This window comes from Chenopodium quinoa, unplaced genomic scaffold, assembly GCF_001683475.1.
Source record: "Chenopodium quinoa cultivar QQ74 unplaced genomic scaffold, ASM168347v1, whole genome shotgun sequence".
NCBI lineage: Eukaryota > Viridiplantae > Streptophyta > Magnoliopsida > Caryophyllales > Amaranthaceae > Chenopodium > Chenopodium quinoa.
In genome coordinates this window covers 767,926-787,050 of record NW_018742798.1, presented here as the reverse complement: position 1 = coordinate 787,050, position 19,125 = coordinate 767,926, and the positions used below count along the sequence as shown (strand labels likewise).

Genomic DNA, 19,125 nt, shown 5'->3' with positions numbered 1-19,125 from the left:
GCGCCAGACTTAAATGACAGGCGCCAAATGCCAATAACTGGCGCCAATTCGAAAATAAATTCTGGGTGAATTTCGGCATTTTTCGGAAAATTTTCGACTTCCGTACTCGAAAAATTTCTGGAAAATTAATATTTTTCGATTTTCATTGCTTTAATAAAATAAATTTAAAGTAAACAGTTTAATTAAAAGCTGAAATTTCATTAATAAAATAAAATTATATTATTGATAGAATTTAAATAAAGCTGAAATAAATTAAATTTGAATAAAAAAATAACAAACTAAGTCTAATAAATTGAAGAATAAGCAATGCTCCTAATCTTTCTTTTCCTTTCTAGCCCTTTTCCAATTTTTGTCTGCTTCCTCCTCTTCATCCATAACCTTAGCTAGTAGGCACCCTTTAGAGGACCTACATTCAATTTTAGAGTAGATAGTCTCCCCTTCAACTAACACTCCATGCTTCTTTTCCACCCAAGCCTTTTTATCTGTGGTGTTAGCTTTCCTTTTCCCTTTATCTTTGGTAGCATTTTTCTTCCTAGGCATTGCAGGTGTTTTAAATTCAATCCTTGCACCTAGGCGTTCCTTGGCAGGAATCACCCTGTCACCTACACGACTCTTCACATCAGTTTTACCCTGATTTTTATTCGAATCCTTCAAAGGTTTCTTCAACTACCACTTCTTCACATCATTGGGCAAGGAAGGAGGAACCTTTTAGGTAATCACTTCCCATAAAAGGTCTATCACCCCAGTAAGCATCAAATCTGTCTACTTCTTGAGAAATAGGATACTCAAAGGGAGGACGAAGATCCCCGGAAGGAATATTCTGAAGCAAGCTGTATTATCTTTTTACCCTGCAAGGATAATAATAAGTCACACGAGACAAGCTTGGAAGACGGCAGAAAGGTTGCTTGTTAACACCAACCATCCTTTCTATTTTCCACCATGGGACAACCCACTTGATAGCAAAATCACGTGATTCGAAGACTTTTCTCCACCCATGGCACCCAATCTTAGGGAATCGTTTCTTCCTTCTCACAAAGCAATTGGGTGTATACTTCTCAATATCGTCCAGAGGGCTAATTAATCCTAGCCTTTCCATTAGCCACATCTGTAAAATATTGCAATGCAAACAAATTATTATTACAATACAAAATATATATTTTTTTATTTCTGTAATTAAAAATATTATTTTTCTACCAGTAATAAAATTGGAGAGCCGCGAAAAGGTGCTTTAGGGTCCCTTTTCAATTCATCTAGACTAATCATAGTCTCTCCAACTATTAATGGCATTGGATTTCTCCCTGATTCAATTTGTTCTAGTACAGTGGTTATAATTGATTGACCTTCATTATTTTTACCACTACTAAGAAAAAATTGGTTAAGCATGCAAAATAAGAACGCCCTTCTTTTATATATATGAAAAGATTCAGAAAGAGGTTTATCAAAATAATGGCGTGCAAATTATTTCAAGTTAACTATGTTGTCGTCCACTATTTTTGATAAATCCCTTTCTTTTAAATTAAAGAAGCGCTCAAAATCCTTATAATAGTATGCATCTACTCTAGGGATTACTACAAGGTCTATTGCAGGGAAGCCTAAAATAGCACTAAATTCCTCTAGCAAAGGGCTAATCTCATCATATCCTATTCAGAAACAATGAGTATCAACATTCAAAAATTCTAAAGCGGTATGTATGAAGTCTAGGTCAAGATCTACCCATTTGATGCCATAAATCCCCCCAAGTGAAATAAATCTAATTTTTTTTCTGTCTCTAACATTAAGAGATCGACACCATTCATGAGTGTATTGGGTGAAGGTTTTGGTGACTAAAGACATGATTATTATTTTTTCTAAAGCAGAGAATTATTTTATTCGCTGGAATTATGAGAAGAATCGGCTGGGCAGGGGGCTATTTATACATAAATTGCGAGGAATTTTAATCAGAATAAAATACGGCATCAGCGTCAATTGGCGCCAACCGCCAGCGCTTGGCGCCACACGCTAAGTGTAGCGCCTGGCGCCACGCGCCATATTGTGGCGCCAGCTGGCGCCAAGTTGCCATATCAGTCGCGTGTGCTTAACTTGCGTTTTTCATATTAAACTCGAGTCGGTTAATGACTTTATGGCTCCGATTATTTTTCCTAAACATCTTTTTTATCCTTTTTCTTAATTAATTAAATATAGCTATTATTTTTAATTATATTATTCTTTTTTTTGGACTTTATTTTAAAATTCCAAACACCCGACATTTTATTCAATTTTTTCCTTTTTTATTTTTTCTTTTTGGGGGAGAGAGTCGGATACCCTTCATCAATAATAAAAATGACAGAATTTTTGCGCAAAATTGTTTGTCACACTTTTCTTGCACACATTAACATACACATAATAATAACAATCAAATAAACTCATAAACTCATAAATATACAAAATGTGTCTAAATAATGAGTCTAAGGCAAAGTTTTAGGAAAATTCAAAATAAAATATACATAGGAACAAACTACGGCGCCGGAGGACGTATGCCCATCATATCATAAAAATGCGTCGTACGAGGAGTCACCTCTCCACCAGCTCCAGCACCAGCTCCAGTCTCCGTAGGGGGAGGAAGACTCAATATGGGACCACTCCAGCCAGGATCAACCTGAGGCTGAGGCCGCGGAGGCTGCTGCGATGACGAGCCTATCTCGTACATCCCACCACCTCTGAAAGCCGAGGTAGCCTCTTCTACCGGTGCAGCGTGAGCACCCTCAGAAGAAGATCACGAGCCCTCTGCGACGTCAGCACGAGCAGCCTCAGAGCGACCACCTCTACCCCCTGACGAAGTGCGACGACGTCTCGAGCTAGACCTCGCTGGATCCCTCCGCTAATCGGGTCTCGTGCGGGTGTGGGAAGCAATAGGCTGGCCCTGCAAAAAAGAATTAAATTAGAAACAAGGTGAAATTGAGGCAGCAATACAAAAAAAATAATGAGTAAAGAAAGGCTACCTCTCGGATGATGTCATCCCGACGGCAGGTGGCCGCATTCCTCATCCAGACGAGCTGGCTCCGGAAGGCATCTATGCATCGTGCCATCGCCGAAACCACCTCGCGTGAAAAATGTCAGAAAAATAATTCAGTAAATATGCATGATATATGAACACAAAATTCTAAAAAAAAAAAAAACACTAGGCTTACTCGAGTCTGGTGGCGAGGAATCGACCGCTCTACGAAGCGCTCGCCCTCGGGAGCCAGAGGAATCATCTACTCGATCGGCCCGTACGTACCCTGGTAGTGGATGGACATACGGGGTGGCACGAACTCAGCAGCACCGTCCTGACAAACGAGAAGAAAATCAGTAAAACATTACTTGGGGGCTACTGAATGGAAAGTAAAAGCTGAAAAAATCTTACCCTCACATCCTCAGCCGGTACGGGGGCTGGAGCTAACAAAGGTAGTAGCTCCTCAGCATAACACCGCCCGAGGATCACATGGGACTGCCAAGAGGTACCAGCTCCCTCAGACATGCTCGACAACCGCGCCTCGTCGAACATATGACGTGGTGGAGCAGTAGGAATGACGAAGACATCAGAAGAATGCTGTCTGGCAACCCTCTCTCCTAAGTACGTGATTGCTTTATAAGTCCCCAAAAAATAGCGACGCTCAGCAGAATACTGTGCGGCTAACCTAGGGACTGTCAAACTGCCCCACGGCCGGTATACCACCTCAGGTTCCTATAAAGAGCATCAATCAGGCAAGAATACATCTAAAGCACCGCGGAAAAGCAAAATAAACAATAAAAGTCGTACCGAGATGATCCAGATCCGGACATGTGTAGTAGACATATCCACATGATAGCCGCCCCAAGAGGCGCTCACTGGAAATCCCTGCGGCGATGGTCTCGCCGGCGCAGCAGAAGGAAAGTACTCGTAGAACCAGATCTACAAGGAGTTAAAAGTGTGAGTAAATGCTAACTAATATGTAGAGCTAAACTTTATAGGGAATAATGTTTACCTCTACGACTTTCCAAAAAGCAGACAAAGCGACGTTCGTCCCAAAGGACCGGTGTCGACACGAGTCCCTCAGCGCACGAACGAAGTCAGCATAGTCTTGATCCGGTGAAGATCACGGATAGAAGGAAGATAGTAAAGCAACGCCCTACTACCTTTGTCAGGGGAGAATGGCCCTGACAACAACATCAGTGCAAAGATGCGCACCCGCTGCTCTCGGGTGGTCGCATCGTCATCAAGAGCCGCTTGCAGTGTCGAACGGCGAATTCCACTAGCGCTAAACTGAGTTGTCTCGACCTCAGCTCGGGCCCAAATAGCTATCGGCCCCAACAGCTCCTCGACCTCCGAAGAAAAGACGTTGATTCCACTATCAAACGGCAGTGGCACAAAAGTGAACTCTAGTCCTATGATGAGACTGAAGTCCGTAGGGGTGACCATCATTTCGCCCCAGGGGAAATGGAAGGTGTTGGTGGTGTCCCAAAAGAACTCAACCAAAGAACGCACTACATGGTGACCACCGCTGGAGGCAATCATAGCCTCGGAGGTCTCGAACAGAGTAGCTAGTCCACAAGACTCTAATAGGAGCCTCGTCTCAAGATCCCTGGCGATGTACATCCTGTACAAATCGCCCAAGCCATCACAGCCGGAGCCGTGATGCCATGTCTCACCCTCTCAGAAATATGGTGGACAGGGGCAAAAAACAGGGTCCGCTCATCCCACTCCGGAAGTTGACCAAGCGAAGTGGACGGCTCGGCGTCGTCCTCCACGGGCTCATGCTCCCGTCTAGTATTTCGGGACCGTGAACCCGAGCCTCGCTGTCTATCCATGCTACATTGTGCAGAATCATCATAAATTAAGTTTCTATAGTATCTAAGGTTCGCCTAACCGCATGATACTATGTTCGCACAAGCAAAGTACGTAGTACTAAAACAGAGCACAAATTCGAATTGAGCATAACAACATTTTTTAAGCAATCAAATAATTTCTTGCAACACTGTAGTGATTATTGTGACAAATTGAACAAGAATTGCTACCAGAAACATCAAGAACGAGCCACATTGTTCTTCACGACCTTATGAGGTCCAACAATGGCAAATTGCTCATTTCTTCACCAAATTGAGTCAAACAAGTCTCAAATTACTCCCAAGGAAATATAAAAACATAATCAAGCAATTTCATTGCATAAAACTCGACAAACAAAGCAAATTGAGCGTTATAAGTTTTGAATTTTCATGAAATTCGTGGATAAACATGCCAAGAATTCATAAAAACTGATGTGAGTTTGAAGAAAAATTACATAGATCGGGAAATTAGATAAAAAGAGCTTTGATTTGCAACAAATTTGAGCGAATTCGGTTGAGAAACGAGCAAGAACCGAGCAATTGAAGTTTCGGACTTTTTTTGAGCAAAATCGCGACGAGCAGCCAGCAAAATGAAGAGGAAAGGGGTATTTAAGGAAATCCTCGTGCTGGCGCCAAGCCCTATGCATTGGCGTCACAAATTAGGCTTGGCGCCTGCCGCCAATATCAGTGCCTGGCGCTAATACTAATAGGGTGGCGTTGATGGTTTTTTAGTGGCGCCAGAGCACCCAGCCACCTGTTTAGGTTGTGCAAGCTTTCTGCAACATATTTTTGGGTTCCTTGGTACGCCAGTTAGCCCCTCTAAGCAATTTGACATGATTTTATTAAAGTGATCGACCTGATAAGATATCGTCTCACTTACCTTAAAGCGCCTAAGCATTGGCTCATTGACAAAAAGCACCGACATACAGGTTCAAAGCAACAGAAGTGCCGACATACAGGCATAGCGGAAGCAAAGTTCAGGCGAACTTTTAAAGATCGACAGGCGTGGATATTCGGTAATTTCCTTTGGAAAATTATCGCATCAAATGAGGATGACTTCAAGTGAGGATATCTTCGACGACATTCCCTAGCTTGCGGAGAGTTGTCATAAACAACTGGAGATTGTTTCAAGAGAAATAATCTTCGATAGTATTCCCTTGGACGTGGAATATTATTAATGCGGATGGGGATTGTTTCAAGAGAAGCAATCTTCGATGGTATTCCCTTGGACGTGGAATATTATCGATGCGGAGGATGATCGTTTCAGGAGAAGCAATCTTCCAATTTGGAAGCAGTTACGGGCGTAGCGGTTTTCAAGCAGGATGGCATTCTCTAGCTAGAAGAAGGTTATCAAAACAGCAAAAACAACAGCAATGCGGCAGCAAATCGGTAACTTTCAAAGACGTGTGCTCGACGGTGCAAGATACGCGTTTCTTAACTCTTTTATCTGTTTAACTAACGCTAGTTTTGCAGGTATCGGCGTTATAAGAGTGGTTTAGGATCGCAGAACGTTCTGAATCATTCTCCGTCCTATTGATACTTTGACTTTTGTTTTCGAAACTTGCGTTTCTCCAAACTCAGTCAAAGTGGGGGCTTCTGTAGACACCCATTTGTGTCTCCCTAAAACCAAACCCAGTGATGAGTACCTTTTGTGTTGAATCATAATCGAATGATGTGAAAGTGTTGAAATTCTAGTGTTGCGGATAGTTTTAATTTCTTTTCTCTTCTCTCTATTTTTGAAAACTTATTTTAAGAAAACAGCCAATACAGTTTGGTTGGTCCATGATATGGGTCCAATAGTAGTGTAGTTGGATGGGGCTTGCAAAGAGCTTTCCAACGATATATTATAAGCCCAATTCCGATGAATATTGAGGAAGTTATGGCCAATTTACTAAACTGGGCCCGGTTTGAGCCTTATACGCGGCCCAATGATCTTAGGGAGGGCCTAATATGATTTATCATTCCTAATGCAATTAGGAATGGTTTTAGTTTTCTAGAATCTTCTAGAAGGTTATTTTCATTCCTAATTCAATTAGCATTGATAAATTGACTTTTGACTTTTCAGAGTTTTAATTAAAATCAAATAGCATTTTCGAGGAAATTATATGATTTTATCCTCCAGTACGGTAAACTTATCTGATTTTCAAAAACGCGTTGGAAATAAGCCTGGCGCCTAACCTCAGGCCTTGGCGCCTGGAACCAGGCCTGGCGCTAGTGTTGGTGCCTGGCACCAGTTAGCCAAGGGTGGCGCCAACTCTGTTTTCTGTGCGTCAGACTCTGTTTTGTTTATTTTATCTTTTTGGCTGATTTTCTCTATAAATATCGTATTGAAAACTCCGTTTTCATTCACCTACAATCAGTTTTCATTCGTAATCATTAATTCTCTAATTCTCTCTTAATCATTCACCAATTCTCATCAAGTTTTCTTGATTATTCTTTCTTTCTCTTTCTAAACTTTCTTTTTATATACAAAATTCCACATTCGCAAGACTTAGATACACCTAGCCATATTCGTAGTTGCCTTCGCCCTAGACGTGAATGGTTTTAATTTCTGAGGGTTTGGTCCCAAATCTCTATTTCAATCATTTAGTTTAATTGTTTGTTTTATTATTTTCCTTGAAGTTACTAACGTGTGTATTTTGTTATTAGAAAGAGGTACGAGGCATCAAAGTAAGTGCTTTAATGGTTTTAATTGATATTATGATGTAGAAATCATGTTTATATTGTTATTATGATATTCCTAATATCATGTTTAGGGAAAAGGTTATAATATCAAATATGCTTATTATGATTCCTGCGATCCCTTTTATTCTCTTCCTAATATTTATGATTGTTAGTATCATGTTAGGGTTAAAGATTTGATTTTTATTGCTTAGTGACATGCTAGGGTTTGTTATTAATCTTGTTAGTATCATGCCTAGGATCTTGCTATTATTATTATGCTTTAATATTAACATGAACATGATTATGATTACAATTGTTATAACTGTTATGATTTATGAATATTATTATTTTGATGATGATTATTTTATTTATTATGATTATAATTTTTATTGTCATGATCATTGATATTTATTCTTTATTGCTTGATCACACCTTTATGCATGTTAAAGGGAATTGGTACTTGTAATCACGCTTGATAAGATAATTAATAATCTTGTTAGGGGTAATGTGATTATAAATTCAAGTGATCGCCAATAATAGTTTATTTGTGCATTAAATTCAACCAACATAAATAAACATGTTTAGGGTTAATCCTATTGATTGCATGTTAGTCAGAAAGCGCACATGAATACGATCAGAATAAAGTAGAGGCCTATTATTAGGGCAGGTTCAATCTCATTTAGGTTGGAGTTGTACCTTCATCCTCGAACCCTTATTTGGTTCTAGACCTTATGGAGTTAACGATCTCTTGGATCGTTAAGGGGTGTAACCTTCATCCTATGAACGGTTTACAAGTTGCTAAAAAACTTGTTGGCGACTCTTTTGCTCTATCTTCTTCCCTTTTGGACGCCACCGTACTTTAGTGTATGATCATAGTGGGGTTCAAGCTAGTGGGATTAAAGCTTGAAATTATTCCCTACAGACATGTATACGCGTATTTGAACAAAAGAGCTTTGAATTATATGCCCACACGTCTTTAAACAAAAGAGCTTTGAAAGACATGTCCACGCATCTCTGAACAAAAGAGATTTGAATGATATGCCAACGCGTCTCTGAATAAAAGATCTTTGAAAGACATGTCCACGCGTCTCTGAGCAAAAGAGTTTTGAAAGATATGCCCACTCGTCTCTGAGAAAAAGAGCTGTGAATGATATGCCCACTCATCTCTGAGCAAAAGAGCTTTTTAATATGTCCACGCGTCTCTGATCAAAGAGCTTTGAATGATATGCCCACGCGTCTCTGGGAAAAAAAGATTTTTAATATGTCCACGCGTCTCTGAACAATGGAGCTTTGATACTTAAATGTTTGTTGCGATCGTTCGATTGGCTGCGAATAGGAGCTCTGTTGAATTATTGTATCCTGTAAAAATCGAAAGATTGCCAAAAGACTTTGCTAATGTTTTTCTTAGGATTGACCTAAGGCTTTATGTTTTTCTTAGGGTTGACCTAAGGCTTGATGTTTTCTTAGGGTTGACCTAAGGTGATTGGATGACTTGAGGATGACTCCATGTGACTGACTATGTAGTGTGACTCTTGTGTGACTTAATGTGTTTTGACACATGTGTTAGACTCAACTCGATGCGACATGACATAACACGACTCGTGTGTGCATTGTAATGCAATTGTGCGACTTGAAAATGCAAAAAAAAAGCAAAGATTTTCCGTCATTTGTGTGGAGGGTTCCGACTTTTTCCCAAAAGAGAAGGGCGCAAAAAAGAATCAAAGTGTTTGATGGTGCATGTTGAATGAAGCTTAATATGTTAAAGTTGTCTCTCATAGTACAAGGATTGTAACATCTTAGGCTATCCTAGTTGACTAAATAATGAAAGTATTTAGGTAACTTAGGCGCGGAGGCTAAATGCTTCATACTTTGTGATGCAATGATGATTGATGTTGATATGACAAGGCATGCTTCAATGTTAAGATTTCATGACAAAGGGTTCCTACGGGAAGTATATTTGGTCATGTAATTGTGATGTGTGTGAAAATGACACTAAAGTTAGGCTACAAGGGCTAAGTGTGTGGTAACTCTTAGGTTAGGTAAGCTAATGATGTAAGGATCAAGCCCCCAAGTCTTGCTCTACATGGATAAGGATGAGCATAGGAGATCCCCTTGATATGATCAATTATGAACGTAAATATGAATGCATTTTTATTACGGTCGCACCCCTTTGTGAGATTGCCTACGTATCCATTAGGAATCAGGCCAAACGTAGCTCTAGTCGAACCTCGCACAAGTGTGTATATACCTCAAAGAGGTGTTTTAAGGGTTGTAACGTGGTTAGGGTAGAGATTTGAAGAAGAAGGGGATAAAGGCTCAAGACCCTAGATAAGCCCCCAAGGTGTGCAACCTTGATTTTGAATCTTTGTATTTTTATACTTGAGTTTTCTCACTTTAGAGCTCTTTCTTTTTTTTATTATTTTTTTTGTAATTTTGAACCGTTTTTGATAAGTGTGGGCAATCCCGATCATGCGGTCTACCACTCACTTGGCATTCATGTTTCTCAGGCATGGTACCAAGCACTCGATAAGAAACGCAATCCAAAACGTGTTCTTATCAAATATATTTTTCATATCAAAGACATTGGAACACTTGCCCTTTTATACACTTTTATTGTTTTTGCTATTTTATTTATTTTGATCTTTTGAATCACTCAAGCTTTTTAAAATTGCGTAAGTTGCACACTGTCCCGTCCCAATGTTAAGTAGATGTGGGCTGAAGAAAGTAAAGTCTATTGTTAGACGAGGCTCAAAGTGGTTTATCAAGAAAAGATTGTATAGTTGAAGGGTGAAAGGTATGATATGGCTACAAGAGGTGCCTCAAATCATTGATATACCTTGTGCTTAATTCGTCGATTTTTTTTGGACAATACGATGATCATATGCACGGAAATAAATGCTCATTTTATTTAAAAAGTGAAGGGTAAAAATCAAACTCTAAGAAATAAATCTAAAGAGGATGAAGAGTGCCTATGCTAGACTTATTAGGGAAGGGTTTGAAAAAAGAAGAAGAAATCATGAAATCTCGGTGAGAAGCATGCCTTGTATTTTGTCTCATCATTACTTTTTTTTTTCTTGTCAATCACATGACTCAAACTCGATTCAACACGCATAGATGGAAGGAGGTTGGAAGAATGAATATTGTGATATGGAGAAAGCATGTAAAGAATGGAAAGATGATGTAGATGGGGATATATAGAAGAAATAGGAATAGAATGTACCCCCAACTCAAATGATGGAAAGGACGACTCATGCATGAACCTAATACATGGTCATGGTGAAACGTATACAAAGTGTGTGCTAAGACTAGTGAGTGTAGGTGAAATGTTAAGACTTGTGTCATTACCATGTGGCTAGACTATGTGACTAGACTCGAACAAAGACTAAGTTAAGACTTCATGTATATGCATTAAACTGGACAGGTTGTGGTATTTTAATCACTTCTTTTTATCTGACTCTGATTGGGACAAAACAAACGCAAAATTAAAGATAAAACTCGGGGCTACAGATCCATAGGTTGTTCGACTCGTAACTATTTCTAGAACTCCGGCTATGACCAAAATAAGTTGATGTTTGTGCAGTATATGGGAATAAAAATCTGGGTTGACTTAAAGGAACTATGACTCGATTTAAGGTATATTTTTTTTAGCTCAAATTAATTAATCAATTAATTAAGCAAATCCCTTTAGTCATTGGTTAGTTTATTAAGACTTATTTACAAACACAAGTCAAACCAAACGGTTAGTTTAGTCTCATAATAAGTATGCACTAGTAAGAGATGGACAAGTAGTCAAGTAGTCACAACATGATGCAATGAGTTTGCAACCTAACCATGGCTCTAGTTCTCTAAAGTTCAAGGATATGGATTAGTCAAAGAGGATCCATGGTTATGATTTCGGATGCACCGCGCGGAAGCCTTACCTTTGGAAGGGTTGGCACGTGCGGGTGGGACCCCGCAAGTTAAACTCGCTTCCATGGTTTGGTGAACTCAACATTCTCGGATGTACCCTTTGTTGCTCAATGCGTTCAATCGGGTAGATGGAGCATGAATTCCCAGAGGGTTATGTCCATATGTAGAACACATATGGGTTTCAGAAAAGAGAGAAAAACTCAATCAAGAAGTAGAATCGAGCCAATAATGCTAGAACTAGTCAAAACAAGAAGGCAGATTTCTGTCTCGGTATTGGAAGAACACGGCGCTAGACAACAAAGTTCGTCGCCAAAAAATGGCTCTATCGCTAGACGACAAAATTGTCGCCAGGGGACAAGGCCATTTTTTAGGTGATGATCGCTGTTTTCTAGACGCTAGTTCCTACATGCCTCATCTCCTTTCTGTTTTCTTAGAATTTTCCAATTTTCGTAGTATTATTTCGATTCTAGTTGTGAAAGATATTTCACAAATTTCTTATGTGTAAAAATCCTATGTTTTTTACTCATTACGGATAGTCTTTCTAATGAAAACCTTTTTTATGCATATGACAATAATGTTATTCAAAATTTCGCACATGAAATACTTAGAATTTTTCGAGTCTCATCCACTTATTCTAAATCATTGCCGAAAAACATTTCTGGAATTAAAATAGAAATCCTCCCCAGCGGAGTCGCCAAAAAATTGTAGGGAACATTTCAAGCATTACCCCAAACTTGAAACCCACAGTGATCATACACTTAAGCATGGTGACGTTCAAAGGGAAGGAAGCTAGAGAAAAAGAGTCGCCAATAACTTTTAGGAACTTGTAAACCGTTCACAGGGTGAAGGTTACATCCCATAACGATCCAGGAGATCGTTAACTCTAATAGTCTGGAACCAAGACTGGAAGTTCGGGGATGAAGGTACAAATCCCATCTAAAAGAGAAAGAACGTGCCCTAATAATAAACCTCTACTTTATTATTCTCGTATTCATGTGCGCTTTTTGACTAACATGCAATCAACAGGTTAACCCTAAACCTGTTTAATCTATGTTGGTTTAATAATTAATGCACAAAAAAATCTGTTATTGGCGATCACTTGAATTATAATCAAATTAACCCTAAACAAGATTATTAATTATCTTATTAAGCGTGATTACAAGTACCAATTCCCTTAAACATGCATAAAAGATGTGATCAAGCAATAACAATGAATATGATCAAGAAACATATAATAATCATAATTATAACAAAAATTATAACAATTATAATAATAATCATAATCATGTTCAAGCATAATAATAACAAGATCCTAGGCATGATACTAACAAGATTAAATAAACCCTAGCATGTCACTAAACTTTAAATATCAAAGCTATAGCCCTAACATGATACTAACATGCTATTAAGAAAGAAAATTGGAAGCATCATAGAATAATAAATGATTTAAGGAACTTATTCATTACCCTAAACATAATACTAGGAAAAACATCCAAACATGATATTAGGAATTAAAATAACAATCTAAACATGATTTCTATATCATAATATCAATTAAACAATTAAAGCACTTACTTGGATGCCTCGTATCTCTTTCTAATAACAAAATTTACACGTTAGTAATTTCAAGGAAAATAATAAATCAAAACTATTAAATTAAATAATTAAAATAGGATTTGGGACCAAACCCTCAGAAATACCAAACCTTTCGCGTCTAGGGCGAAGTCAACTTTGAACTTGGCTAGGTGTGTCTAGTGCTAATGTATGAGGAATTGTGTTTGTAAAAGGGTAGGCTAGAAAAGAGAGAGAGAGAGAGAGAATAAGATTTAGCTTAGAGAGAGAGAGAGAGAGAGAGAAAAAAATTAGAGAATTCTTGTTATTGAAAAATGGAGGTCCAAGGACTTTGTTTATAAGAAAATAGTTCGAAATTGATAGAAACGAATCAGAGTTCGAAAAGGAATAAAACATGCCTCTTTCGCCAACGATATGGCGTGTCGCTAGGTGACAAACCTGTTGTTTGGCGATACAGATTGTTTTCCAAATTCCGTACGAAGGGTAAAATCGTAATTTCATTTAAAACACTTCTATTATTCCAAATAAAACTCATAAAACACAATTATCAATCCTAATCCCATTAGGATTTAAAAGAACCTTCTAGAAGTTTCTAGAAGACTATAATCAATCCTAATTGCATTAGGAATGTGTAAGGAGGGTGATCCCATCGTAAGGGGTACTCTTTGTAAATGCCCATGGCCACTTAAAAGACTAGGACTTTACACTTGTTAGGGTGTAGTAGGATTTGAATTCCTGACTGTTTGGGGGACCTTGAATTAGAATTGATTCTATCATTACGCTTTTTTGTAAGAAACAAGTAGGGAGTCGCCAATGAGTTTTAGGAAGAACTCATAAACCTCATTTATGTCTTTCTTCCATGTGGAGTTCATGGAATAATTAGCACGAATCATAAGTTTACCCATGCCCAAATTGGTCTATAAACCAGAAATGAGTTCGGGAGCGAGGGTACTAAAATAAAGTTCCCTTTAGAGGGGAATGGCCATCCTAGCCCTAGTGTGGCCTCTACTAGCTCTTTCTTTTTTACAATTTCATCACCAAACAATATATACAACGCGATACCTAAAACTATGTCAGTTGATTTTATTTACGAACATTAATTCACGTAGGAATTACATCGTAATGTCGTTATTCTTATTTAATAAAATTCGTGAAAAGAACAAGAAAAATAAACAATATTCGCCTTGGCTTAAGTGATCAACCAACAATTATTTAATGAAATTCTAATCTTTATTTAACGCAAGATACTATGTGGAATTGATTATTTAATTATTTTAAAGGTGATCAAACAACAATAATTAATTAATTAAGGTTCCTTTAAACAAGAAAATAAATGTGATTTGACTAAGTGCTCGAGAATTTACCACTTCTCTTTGCTAGATCTCCATTTAGAACACTTATGGACTCCTTGTTGGGGAACCTCCACCGTAGTAACAAAATATCAAAAGGGTGAGTGTTTAGGACAAGAGGGGCTAGGTTGCACAAGTTCACAAGTATTTCACCAGATATTTGGGTTATTTGCAGTCTGTTTAAGCCTTGGTTTAAGCTCTTATTTATAAGGAATAATTAGGTTTAGGGTTTTGAACATTTTGCCGCAGCAGGTGTCTTGCGCAACAGGATGAGTTGCGCGCGGCATCCCAGCCCAAGTGATTAGGTTGCGCTGCTATGGGAAGTGCAACTAATTGTCTTGCGCGTGGCTTTATGGTAAGATTCGATTTCATATTTTTTGTATAATTCTGAATCTTCCGCAGCGCAGCTCTGGAGGTTGCGCTGGGTGTCGCGCGCAACTGAATTAGTTGCGCGCAGCAGCCCAGTGCGATTGTTTGAGATGCGCACGACTTTTCCTACGACAACACTAAGATTTAACCTAGGCGCTCCTAAATCCGTCATTATTAGGTTTTAAGCACGGGCTTAAGCCTAATTATGACCGGGTTTAGTTAATTGGACCTTTGTTTTGGCTTTTATTTTTAATTTGGGCTAGTCTTTTGTGTTTTGTGGCTTAACCAGTTATCCATAAGTATTCTTCACTTTGATCCAACACGAAGATGGTTTTATTTATCGTCATTGTACTTCCTGCCGGGACAGGAGGCCAAAATTAGATGTCTACAGAATGATAATTTATTATAGGCCCTCCTCTAGATCATTGGGCCGCATATAAAAACCAAACCGGACCCAGTTTAATATTTTGGCCTTAACTTCCTCATTATGCATCGGAATTGGGCTTATAATTTATTGTTGGAAAGCTCTTTTCAAGCCCCATCAAACTACACTATTATTGGACCCATATCATGGACTAAACAAAACAGAAAGAAGAGATATTTTAATAAAAACATCCTCATCACTAGACTTTTCACTCTTTCACTTTGTTCGATAATCAAATGACATGAAAGGTATTCATCACTGGGTTTGGTTTTTGGGAGACACATTTGGGTGTGTACAGCTACCCTACCCAATAACCACCTCTACTTACCACCTAATCCAATCCAAAATTGGCAAGATATACAAATACAATTTCTTTGTCATGCTAGGGTTGAAGCAGGAGTTACTATAGGTGATTTGGCTAAAATTGTTCAAGAAAAAGGAGAGTATGTAGGAGACTACATTCTAAGATTTGAAAAATGCTAAAATTAGATGTCATTTTAAATATACCCGAATCAGAGTTTGTGTCTATTGTCCAAAAGGGTTTATCCTTTCCTTTTAGGAAGAAGTTTAAAGGGAAATTCTTTCCTGGTTTTGTTGCACTATCAATTATCTAGCACTGTGATGGTTTAAGAAATATTTTGGAATAAGATTCTAGGTCTAAGAATAAGTATTATGCTAGCATGGTTCACATGGAAGAAAAATGTGACTAGGAAGAAGATTTGTATGAGGAAACAATAGCTTAATTTGAACAAGGTCCTTTGTTCAAATGTCCACATTTAAATAACAAAAAGTTTACTTTAAAATCTGACAAAAAAAGAGTATACCTTTGATATTAGGAGAAGTGATGAGATTTTTTATTGGTGGTTAAGTCATAACAAAATTAAGTTAGTAGGGAAATATAAAACTAGAAGTCAAGTCGTTGATGTGATTAAAGAAAAAAGTTACAATAAATGGCGTGATGCTTGTACTCATAAGACTAGCAAGATGAAATAATATTCAAGATGAAATAGAGAAAAAAACATATAAACTTTTCAGATGAGAAAGTTAACTCTAATTTTGTGAGTTAGAATCTCTAGGCGTCATTTGAAGTGCGCCTACGTTAAGCATGATGTGAATATGCTTGTCACTCATAGAAAGTGTGAATAGACATATGATTAGGGACAACGATTAGGAACAAAGAAAAGTAGGGAGCCACCAACAAGTTTTAAGGAGCTTGTAAACCATTCACGGATCATTATAAGGCAACCACGATAAGGGACAACGATAGGCAACAACGATTGACCCGGGAAGGTTACACCCCATTCATAATCTACGAGATTACTGACTCCATATGGTTTGGAACCACGAAAAGAGGATTGGAGGATAATGGTATGAAGTAAGTCATGGAGTCACATTCGCCCGTATAAGCCTCTACTAGATTCTTATTGTGAAAAGTAATTACTGCGATCTGAAAGACATGAAAACAAAGATTCAATTTGCTCCAAACTGTTATTAGGCTAAATTGGTTGAATATTAATACAACACATAAGTTTAAAATATTGTGATCACTTCGATTAAATAACAAGATTAAAAAGGACCCTAAATCGGTCGTCCAAATTATTTTATTAGGCGTTATAATCAATTACATATTCCCTATAAATATGCAATATAGTGGTTAACAATAAACAATAAAATAAACACCAACATTGGATGAAATTTAACAATAATATCTTTAGCCAAATCAAATAATAATAAACCTAATCATGATACTAGCAATATAAAATAAAATAAGTAATTAAATTAGTTAATTACTCACATTCAGCGCGTTACATCATGAATAAATTGTTATTAACTTCAAAAAAAATAATCAAACTGAAATTATTAAATTAAATTAAAAGTAGAGTAGATTTTCTCCAAACCCTCAATCGGTTCTACCTTTCACGCCTTATTTTAAATATAGAACTTCAGGTCAAGTATGGAATCCTTGGAGTGCTTAAGGAAGGAATAACGTAATTAGGAATATAGGTTTAAGTCTTAGAATATGAGAGAATAAATTATTTTTTGGTGTACAAGAGAGGAAGAGAGAATGATTTGGTACCCTAAAACTGAGTAAATCAGGTTCATATTTATATAGAAAATATGAGGGGTGAAACTGGTGACGCGGGTGAAACCTAGGTCATTGATTACTAAGTATACCCGATCATAATCAAATTTATAAAACCAAACTCAACCTAAGCATTGGGTAAGTCCGGGTAAAAGCCAAGGGAATATGGTATATGCTAAAGTCTCTAGATAAGATATTCCGAAGCCTAGGTGAGGGTTGGTCTAAGCAGCACTACTACAAAAATAAGCTTAGAGAACTGTTGAAATAGGCTTTATAGAACGCTTTAGGACCGTTCTTCTGCTAAGCGATGTGTAAAGTTTATAAAACGGATAAATGAGGCGTTATGTATCCCTCATTATAGAGAACGGTCATTCGACATAAGCGTTCTCTATTCCCTCCCTAAAATCTAAATGTGTAGAAGGAAAAGGCAACGGTTTCCTTGCTTAACCGTTTTATATTATTATACAATAGAGAACGGTTTTGTAAGTTAACCGTCCTCTATTCTTTCTTATTCAATAAAAAAATTTGCACGATTTTCAGGTCAAGCAGCCTACATTAAATCAATATTTTTTTTAATTAAAAATTAAATTAAACAAAAATGGCAAAATTCCAACTCAAGATTAGTAAAAAGAGTTATAATACTTGTACAATTTAAATGCAAAATTATTGAAGTATTTGATAGCATAACAACAAAAGAAAACAATATACTTCGTAATTATCAATGGTTGAAATAGTCTATACCAAAACTATCGGTAACGAAATTAATAATACAATTATGATACAATTAAAATGCAAAAAAAAAAAAAAAAAAAAAACTAAGAGAAGATTTTTTGGCGATAAGCAGCTCTTCTCCTCTTCCTGCCTTTGATTAATCTGTGTAAAAAAATCATTCAATTACAATCAACCCAACTAACAAAAAGAATAAAAAAAACAATGTAATATACGAAGTATGAAACTGCACAACGCTATAAAATTATCCTCAAAATAAAGATCTGATTAAGAAGAATCAAGAAAAATCAACGATTAATATCAGAATAATCCATTACTCTCAACGTTCGCCGTTGAATTTCTAACCGTAGATTATTCAATCGTTGAACTCGCTTCTTCCAATTCTGTCGTCGTTGTTCATCGATTCTTACCTTTTCAAATTTGCATCGCTGCTCTGAGTATCAAAATTAAAAACCCCAACACAACACAATATTGCCTATCAAATTATACAGAGATTTTTTTCAATTTTTGCGAAAGTCTCCATAAAAAAAAAAAAGAATTAATTTTGATAGATTTCGTCACAACAAGAAAAAAAAACCCTCGATCATATCAAATAATTAACTTCGAGGACGTAGCAATTTAATTAAGATGGTAAAAAAAATTTGATCAATTGAAAAATAGAATCAAACCTTTATAGCCTTTGAGTTCTTGACCTGTGGTTGTGCAAACCCTTATTTTCCAATATATTACAAGAGCAACAAAAATGGGAACAAACATTTAGATCCGAAAATTTAAGTTATGAGAGATTGCATATATTTTCTTGTTTTGGAGAAGGAAGAGTCATATCAATTCATAAACGCAAATTTCGGAGTCAAAAACTAGAAAAAAGGAAAGTAGGCAACCATTTATTGAAAGATGATTGCGAAAGTAATTTAAGGGTAAAAGACGCACAACGGTTGTTACTGAACACCGTTCTATATCTACTTAAATTTTTTTATTTAATAATTTTTAATTTGTATAAAACAAATATAGAACGGTTGGGTAGTGAACCGTTCTATATTATTTAACATATACAACGGTTGGCATAGAAAGCGTTCTATTTTGTTATATAGAACGCTTATCTTTGTCACCCGTTTTACATTATGCGTTTCTTATTCTAGTTTTTGTAGTAGTGCAAACTAAACAACGTAATTAAATGAAAACAAGAATAATATTAAGGATGCTAG

At 37.1% G+C, this 19,125-nt stretch overlaps 1 long non-coding RNA gene across 1 annotated transcript; it reads right to left on the bottom strand.

Annotated features, from left to right (window-relative positions):
- Positions 1-17,875: 17,875 nt before the first annotated feature.
- Positions 17,876-18,843, bottom strand: LOC110724942. Its single transcript, XR_002512085.1, has 2 exons — positions 18,589-18,843; positions 17,876-18,064 (listed from the first exon to the last, which is right to left on the bottom strand). It is a non-coding gene; the product is annotated as an uncharacterized LOC110724942 (long non-coding RNA).
- Between the last annotated feature and the right edge of the window lie 282 nt (positions 18,844-19,125).